Source organism: Penaeus monodon, chromosome 6 (genome assembly GCF_015228065.2).
Source record: "Penaeus monodon isolate SGIC_2016 chromosome 6, NSTDA_Pmon_1, whole genome shotgun sequence".
Taxonomy (NCBI): domain Eukaryota; kingdom Metazoa; phylum Arthropoda; class Malacostraca; order Decapoda; family Penaeidae; genus Penaeus; species Penaeus monodon.
Window position 1 is genome coordinate 26,257,664 of NC_051391.1, and position 10,000 is coordinate 26,267,663.

Genomic DNA, 10,000 nt, shown 5'->3' on the forward strand with positions numbered 1-10,000 from the left:
CTCCCATAAATGTATTAAGCTGTATGTGCAGTCACTCTCGTGTTGGTTTTCTTGGGTAAAAGTAACAGCAAATGGCACATTCTCACACTATTCTTTTGACCTTAGATCACATTACTGTGTGATCACGGTATATGGTCAACAAACATGAATATCGTTCACTAGTTAAGTATTTAATTAATTTCTCTTGTCATTAGAGATTCTTATTGTTTCAACTACATCAAATTTAACGTGACCTGACCGCACTTTCTCTCTCCCTTCCGGTCGGTTGTGACATGGAAAGGGCCAAGAGATGACTGCTCATTTTTCCCACAATTTGGTTGTTGTTGCTGTTGACACCACGGGGATAACTATAGCATCGTTACACTGCTCACTGGTGACACGTTCTATCGGCACTAGAGTGGAGCTTGTGACGCGTTTTTTATATAAATTTATTATTTATGAACTCCCTATATCATAGTGCACAGGGATGCACAATAAAACCTGGGGTTGCGTAAATCGCTTAATAAATCTACTCTCTGACGTTACAATAGTATGTACAAGTAAAACCAAAGTTATTCATACGATCGGCATCTTTCGAGTTGGTGTGACCCGTAGTTACATCTGTTGGACTATGGTTTAAGCTAGAATCATTATTCGCATATTAATCATGCCCTTCTCACCCCTAGAAGTCACTTGCATGTATGGGTAAATCCCAAGTGATCGTGTGATTGTGGGAATGTAATGAGTGCCCATCACAGATATGCAGAAGAGAGCAGATTATTTATAGATTTCCCAGCTCAGTTTGCTTCATTGTATGGTATTTTGGGTATAGGACCCCCCCCCTCGATGAAGTCTGACATGCACAATTAGATATGGTTACCTCGGCAGTTCAGAATGTCTGACCCCGAGAAGATTTGCTTGCTAGAAATATTTGCTTGTGAATATTTTTTCATGTCACCATTCATTAATGCATGCATTCTGTCGCATATCATTAAATGTTGAATTCAATGTGGTAGTTGAAAATTTTTGTATTAATAACATTGCTAATTTATCGCAGTATTGTTATACTGATAGTTAATCTCCATGTTTGTGATTCATTCTTTGTATGAGCTCACTCTCACTTTCATTTTCATTCACGCTTCCTGTTGCTCACACACACACACACACACACACACACACACACACACACACACACACACACACACACACACACACACACACACACACACACACACACTTACTCATCCATACAGAACAAAAGACACTGAAACCTTTTCATTAATAGGGTATGTTGCTGTCGTAGTTGCAGGCGTATGATCTATGATCTATGATGTATCTCTTTTGCCGCGATTTTGCCAGTGATGAATGACTAGTACATGATGACAAACATTTCTTCTCTATGTCGCGACAATTGTTTCAAGTAAATTCTTGTGGATTGCTGTTGTCGTTTCCCTTATCTACTCTCATATCTATCAGAGATGATTGGTAGTTAAAACCAGGTCCATGCGGATCGCTACTGACATCTCCCTCTCCTATTTTCTTCTTTACTTTGGGAAAGTAAAACACAAAACGAAAAAAAGACGAAAGTAAAGTAAAAACAGCAAATTTAGTGGTAGTGGTACTTAACACCCCCTCTTCTCTGTTACCTTTCTTTTTCTCTTACTATCTTGGCCCTTACGTGTAGGATCTAGTTCCCCGACTATATATAGCAGTCGGACCGACGATAACCGACACGGCACTGAAGGAACTTGCTGCAGAAACCTTAGGATGCTGTGGGAAGGACATCACCAGAAGATTGCCAGAAGCCTTTGGACCAAGATGTTCATTAGAGCAGGTATTAAGCCACTCCAGGATATAGTGGAAGGGCGCCACTTGCCGGGGCGCCCGTAGAGCCAGCGAAGGACCAGGAACTCACCAGCACAGGTATCAGACGCCCCAGGATGCTGTGGAAGGGCACCGCCTGCCTGGGTGCCCGCTGATCCAGTCAAACTCCAGGAGCTCCTCAGCACAGCTATCAGCCTCCTTGAGATGCCGAACACCCGTAGATCCAGACGAAGGTTATGAGGACGTATGGACGAGTATGCAGCCAAGACAGACCTGGACGAGATCTGCGAGGACATGTGGATGTCAAGGAGGACCTGTGCAAGACCTTCGAGGACGTGTGAACGTCGAGGATGGATAGATTAAACCAAGGACCAGAAAGAAGAGGATGACAAGGACGAGCAACTATGAAGATGCACCAAGGACAACATACACAAGAACGAGATGACCAGCCAAAATTGGGTCACCCCTTTAGGCCAAACTAAGGCACCTCGAGGGCGAGGCACGAGTAGGTGGCTGAGCAATATGGAGAATATTATATACTTATATTATATATCATATAATATTATAGAGCAATATTATATACAGGATACAGCCACGTGGCTCTAAGTCGAGTAAAGAACTAACGACTCAGCGAGGGTGTAGATGACGATTTTATCTAACCTCGTCTGACCTCTTAGTTTGTGCCCAGCGCTCGACGTGACCAGGTCGTCACCACCTCTGGTCCCACCAGGGCTGATTGGCTGGACACGAGACCCCACACCCAGCACTTACCCTAAGACATCATCTCGTGTGTTCCCTTACTATGTTGTACTCTTACACAATAAAGATTCAAGCTGTTTATACAAATACAACTACCCCTGCTAGACATTGTACTAGGGTTCCATGCCTCTTACAATCCAATACAATTTGCTGAATATACACCCACACACACTCTGGGATAACCCAGGTGGGGGGGGTTTATCCCTATAAAATCGTCCAGAACACAGGAGGAATACTGACGATGCCCTGCCTTGGTTTTACTAGGCTTAGAACTAAGGAAAGAAATATCTTAGTCTAGTTTAGTCCTTTATTTACCACCCTGGCTAACTGCACAGGCGTGGGCAGGCTGTGGTATATTTGAGGCATGGCCATAACATTATATAATGGTATTATATTTGAATTTTAGGCTATACATTTTTATGATAAGTACTATATCAGTTAAAGGAAACAAACAATTACACAGTCCCTTATCTACTCATCTGCCACGCCGGTGTACAGCTTAGGCATGGAAAGGCATTTCTACATTTGATATGCGGTCATGTGATACTACATTCCAAATTTAGGATACAACATAAGTATACCTTCTAAGACATCAGATGATATAAAATGGTTACATAGTTCCTCATGCCTCATGCTTGGTGGTTTGAAAGGCTGTAACACATGGGACCATGAGATATAAAGTACAAGTGTTCACTTATATTCTTCATTACACAGTGTACACTTAGTTTCTTCAACATTACAAACTGTACTGACCTGGCTTGTTCTTGTTTTATATAAACCATAGGTGAATGAATCTTGCACAAAACGGTCATAGTGGTTTATGCTACAGCTTTCATGACATTGAGAATTAAATCCTCTTTGAAGGAAGCTTTAATGAGGTATAAAATCCCAGAAAGAGGTACCCTAAGACCTATATCCACACTTTCCTTGCCACATGCTGACTTTGGGTGGGATCATGGCCTCGTACTTTTGCATGATACACGTTTATCCTGATGTAATTTGCAATATTTCCTGCAGTGTTAGAGCCTGAAGAGCACTCTGTGAATCGCAGAAAATTACCCCTGAGCCCTGATTCATGAGTATTCCTGCCAACTCAGTTTGCGTAGTGCTAGCCCAGTCATGAACACTCCTACAGTCCTGGTGCTACAAAATATTGTTTTTATTTACAACAAAAGTGCATCATGCTCTGCTCCTAGACTGTAAGGATCCGTCAGTGTAGCATTCATATGCATTGGACAGATTTTCAAGATGCTCATTTATAATTGTCTGTACAATGGAGGGATTCTCTAATTGATTCGGCACTTTTTTTTTCTCTCTTTCTTTTAAGTGCCCTGTCCTACAAGGACGTTGGCGATCATGAATTTCCATGATTTTCTTGACAAGTTAGAGTGGTGGTTTGCCCTTGCCTTCCGCCCGGTGTTTTAATCGAGTCACCATCTCTATTTACCCGGTTCTGGGACTGGCACTGACTTGGGTTGGCTTACCCACCCAGTGGCTAGGTAAGCAATCGAGGTGAAGTTCCTTGCCCAAGGGAACAACGCGCCGGCCGGTGACTCGAACCCTCGAACTCAGATTGCCGTCGTGCCAGTCTTGAGTCTGATGCTCTAACCACTCGGCCACCGCGGCCTACATGATTTGGCACTAAATGTGGTATTTATGTTTTCAAACCTTGTTGTTCTAGGAGCACCAAGAATGATCCTCATGTCCTCATTTTGAACATAGTTCTAAACTAGTCACCTCTGATTCCTTGAACAATACTAGGTGCAATGCATGATAATCTATGACTGACCATATGTATGACAAGTAAAAGTCTTGCAATATTGACATTAATACCATGGTCTTTGCCAACAAGTGTCCTAAGTGGCTGCAGCCGTTCACACAGCCGTTTCTTCAGGTTTCTGATGAGCTCTGCATCACTGACAATCACCCTGAAATATTTGTACTGATGGCAATGATCTAGCTCAATGTCATTTATATGAAAACCTTGGCAGAGGGATTGTCTTTGGGTTAAGTGTCCTGTTTTTTTCAGTCGAGATTATCAAGATTCTCTTGCATTCACTCCTTGGATGAGGATTTAATGCAATTATAATCAGCATAGCAAATAATGGAGTCACTGCCCTCAAGTGGTATATCACCTAGTAATATATGCATTAGGATATTAAATTGCATGGGACTAGAGGTGTGCCGAGTTCAAATACTTTTGTATAAGTGTTCTTAATCCCCCTGAAGAAAACCTGAGGTGATCAATTCGACAGATACATTTGAATCCATGTTAACAGTTTTCCCAGAATGCCAAGGCTAGCTAGTTACTCATGGATAATTTCTCTGTTTGCAATATCAAAGGCAGATTAAAGATTAAGAAATACGGTCTGCATGCCTGGGTTTGAGTTTGTTAAGTACTCTGCAAAACAGTGCTGGCTGCTACGTCCTGGGAGAAATCCATGCAGTCTGGGGGATAACTTATGCGATACAAAATTCTGTTCAGAATTATTCTCTCAAATATTTTGAACAGGCAGGAGGTTAAAGAAATGTGCCTGTATTTGTCATTATTGGGTTTAGGTATAGGAATGATTAAGCTTTTAGTGCATACAGGTGTAAAAGTGGGTTGCCTGGTACCTGAGCAATGAGGCGAAGGACTTTGTAAGTAATGCCATCCTCTCCAGGTGCTGTTGCCTTCCCTTTCAGAAGGGGATTACTCAGTTTCCACTTTTCGGCAAAGTCGGAGGGGGCAATAGCAGCACAGGCTACTGCTATATTAAAATTTCTATTTATTTTCGATTTATTGAGTTGATCTTTTATCCCTTTTGGAAGTGAGTTTAGCGGAGAATTCCCGGCCCACTGCTCTAGCAGCATATTAGCCTGTTCTTGTGGATTGTGAAACTACGATGTTGTGAGAGCTTTACCTGTCACCCTATCAATTTTTCTCCATACATCAACTACAGAAGTTTATCTACTGAAACTTTGCAAAAATTGTTTCCAGTGTTTACTACGAATCTGAGTTTTTAATTTTCTTAATTCTTTGTTGGCTTTAAGAAACTGCAGAAGATTATCTGCCATCATATTATCTTTTAACAGTTAGCAAGCTCATGACCCCATCTATGGTCCTTGGCCAGAACTCGGTCATTTATCTACCTGGGTGCACGGGAGGCCTGGGGCCTCTTTTTCTTCAAGAGTATTCGTGAACAGTCCCATGTGTTATAGTAGTCAATGACAACTTTAATTAGATCCTGAGAGAAATTTTCAACAGTTGTTATTTTATAAGTGTTATACCAGTCATAGACTCGTGCCTTGAAGTGATCCTCCAGGCTCGGTGGGATAATGATTTTGAGCCTGATTTAGGGGCTGTCTACAGTATAGTCTGTTCGTATTGCAAAGTGATCACTAACTAACTCTCGTAGCTGTGAAGTACAGATATTGCCATGAACTAATTTTTTGCCAAAAACGTGTTCTAACCTGCCACCTCTCAAATGAGTCTCTGCTTCTATGTCATATGCTGCAGTGATCTACTATTAATGAAATGCTTGAATTTTTCCTCTTTACTATTACGTTGGTTGTCTCCATAGTGTGGATGCTTTGCAATGAAATCGCCCATCATAATGTCCTTTGGTTGTGAAAATTGGGGAGAGAATTAGCCAGAAATTTAAAGTATCTGGTATATACATTATACAGTGAAAAATACCCAGAGGCAATCTGAACTTTTAAATGATGAAATTGAACACCAATTTTCTAGGATTTTTTAACTAATTTATGTGGCAGTGTTACCTTTACATATGTCAACAATCCAATCATGGTTGTATTCACATATCAAAAATATCCCTTTATTGCAGGTGCTTTTTTCATCTTAGCAGCAGCAGTAAACTGTTCTTGCACACAAATAACATCAATATTGTATTTACGGCTCTAAAACTCTAGGTCATTCAACGTAGGCTTAATAATACACATAATCCATGATATGAATTTGATTATGCGTTTAGCCATATGTGAATAGTGCTCTATTAGGCAAACTGTGTACGTCATGCTGTTATATCCTCTATTATGAATTATAGATTCACATAAGAAACATGTAATTTTGTGATTATGGACTTCTTTACAGATGGTAGTTGCAAACTTAAAAGTTCTTTAAACATTTCAAACATTTTGCCTTAGCTTTGTTCCAATTTAAAGCACAGTTATTGTGCCAGATGCACCTGGGGGGCTGGTTGCGCCACTGGACTTGATGCCACAGGGATCCTGATGTTGTTCGTCACTGCTATCAGCACTGACACCCATTCTGGTTATCAGCACTGGTGGTCTGATATCGATTCTCCTCGTTCTTTCTTTTAGCACTAATGTTTGTAACTTTACACCACCTTAGTCAGCTGACATGACGTCACTTCTGCCACATGGTTGTGTGGGAGATTCCCCTGCCAGGCCTGTGGTCATCCTTGCCTGTGGGTGAGGGACGGATGCCTCGGCTGGCGCCCGGGGAGGGAGGGGGAGCGAGGGGGAGCGAGGTCTTGAATTCAGAAAGTATGGCAGCTTTGAGGCCCGGGACACCCTCTGTGAGGATCAGCATCATCTTGTACATCTCCCCCAGCTGTGCAACCGTGTCGCGTAGTTCGGTGGCCTCTGCATCCCCACTCGCCGGCAGTCGCGGGAAATCTCTGCGGCTGGTGACGGGATATGGTCGGGCGCTGGATGGGGAGGGGCCGGGGCAGGGAGGGCCATGCACCTGTGGTTGTAGGCAAACACACAAGAAGTCAAATTACTCTTTATTTTGGAGTGTACAACTAGTGTTCGGGTGAGAGCCTAGCCGATGAGTGAGTGCGTTCCTTTTGGACTCGGCCAGCCGCGATGTATACTCTCGAGTCAGGTCCGATGAGCTGCGCGGTGATTGGCGGGAGTCGGATCGCCAAACCGCCTGGACCTGACTCTACCGAGCGCGGAAGCTCGTCGCACGTTGGTCACCACACACCCCCACTGCCAGGCAATCACACCTGTTATCTCACACCTGAAACATGATGGGACAGAGGCTGGTGCATCTGCAGTACTCTCTCATCCTGCAGCACTGCGAGGACACTCCCTGGCAGTAAGCTGTTCACCACAGGCTGCATAGCGCACCTTGCCCTTGCAGTATTTAGCTACATGGCACTTCCCATGCAGTTATAGCAGATCATAAAGGATGCCCTCCACAGCCGCACGTGGCTGGCGGGCATGTATTTTCCAAATAAGTGGTATGTACTGGGAGGTGGTTGCTCTCCTTTCCATGTTATACGGATGCAGTTGAGCGGTTGCCCATCCTTGTGCACTCTTATGGCCTTGTGAGTTCTGTCGAGTGCATACCATTTTCAAGATCGAGCTCCTTGTTGTAGTGTGTCACAAATTATTCGTCATATTTTTCTTATCTCTTTGGTTCATCACATAGTTTGAAGGTAGTAACTCCAATTAATCTTCCAATAAGGTTGTCAACATAGTTCTTCTGGGAAAGAGCGACATACACGTGGGTGAGGTGAATCCTCGCAAAAGGTCGAGGAGGGCTGGAGGGTTGTTGCCGAGGTCCTGAAGCCATTTAATTTTTTTCTGATTTCACCGTGCCTTCAGGGAAGGCGAGGCGGACATAATTCTACTTTGGTGCCAGAAAGGCATTGCTATATTTGATATGCGGTCATGTGATACTACATTCCAAATTTAGGATACAACATAAGTATATCTTCCAAGACATCAGAGGATATGAAATAGTTACATAGTTCTCCGTACCTCATGCTAGGTGGTCTGAAAGGCTGTAACACATGGTACTTTGATATATAATGTACAAGTGATCGCTTATATTCTTCATTACACAGTTTATACTTAGTTTCTTTGACATTACAAACTGTACTGACCTGCCAATACAATCTATATCCAAGCCTGATTCTTGCGGTCACAAGATCACACTGTTTTATACAAAGATGGAAGAATCTTGCCTAAATCGGTCAGAGTGCTACAGCTTTCAGGGCATTGAGAATTAATCAACTCAGTCAGGTCCTCTTTGAAGGAAGCTTTAATGCTGTATAAAATCCTAAAAATAGGTACCCCGAGATTGATATCCACACTTTGCTTGTCACACGCTGATTTTGCCAGTCAATCAGAATGATCATGACTAGGGATTCAACACGATACACGTTTATCCTGATGTATTTTGCGATATTTCCTGTACCTTTGTCTAGAGTGTTCAGAGCCTAGAGAGCACTCTGTGAATCACAGAAAATTACCCCCGAGTCTGGATTCGATAGAAATTCGGTGGCCATGAGTATTCCTGCCAACTCAGTTTGCGTACTGCTAACCCAGTGGCATCTTAAGTTAAGTTAAGTTAAGTAAGTTTATTTACCACCCTGGCTATCTGCTCAGGCGTGGGCAATCATGATTACAGTTTTACATATATCTGACATTGTACAGTAGTCTGTAACTACTGTAGTTGTACAAGGTAAAATAGAAATATAAATCATACATCATACAAAAATTATTACTTACATATGCTTTTGCCACTGTGTTTGAATTACACTGTTATTTGCTTACGGTAGTTATCACATAGTAAATTTAGGGTATAGTGCGAGTATATCTTCCAATGTATCAGATGAAATGAAATATTCACATAGTTCTTTATACCTCATGTTAGGTGGTCTGAAAGGCTGTATCACATGACATTCCGAGATATAGTGCTCAAGCGTTCGTTTGTTTTCTTCGTTACACAGTCTACATCTAGATTCATCTGCACTTCTTGCACCGTGCAGTTGCCAGTACATTCTGTAACCTAAACGTATTCTGGCAATAACCACGTCACACTGTCTGGTTTGACTTCGGTGCCACCCATAGGAAGGCTTGCCATCCCTATACTGATCGTAGTGCTTTATGGTACAGCTTTCAGGCCTTTGAGTGTTAATCAGATCTACTAGTTCTTCCTTATGAGAACTTTTCAATATATGTGCAACCCTAGCAAGAGGCATCCCAAGATCTATGTTCACAATATCCTTGCTGCAGGCTTCTTTCGCCAATTTGTCTACGTGGTCGTGCTTGCGTATGCCAACATGAGATGGTATCCATACAAACTGAATGTTGAAATTACGCTCTGTTGCATAGATTACGTTACGCTTAATGCAAATCACAATTTCTTCATCGCCAGCTGCTTTGAAAGAAATTAGCGTCCGAAGCGCACTTTGAGAGTCACAGAAAACTACTCCAGAGCCCCTAGACATTAAGAATTCCGTTGCGAGGAGTATACCTGCCAGCTCCGTTTGTGTAGTGCTGGCCAGTTTTGTATTCTCATATTAACTTGATGTTGTAGTAAGCCATTTTTGTATACAGCGCAAGCACAACCAGCTTTGTATCCAGACTGTACGGATCCGTCGGCGTAACACTCATATGCATCATCACCCATAGATTCTGTGTGTTCCGTTACCGTTGCTAGCGCAATTTTTTTCAA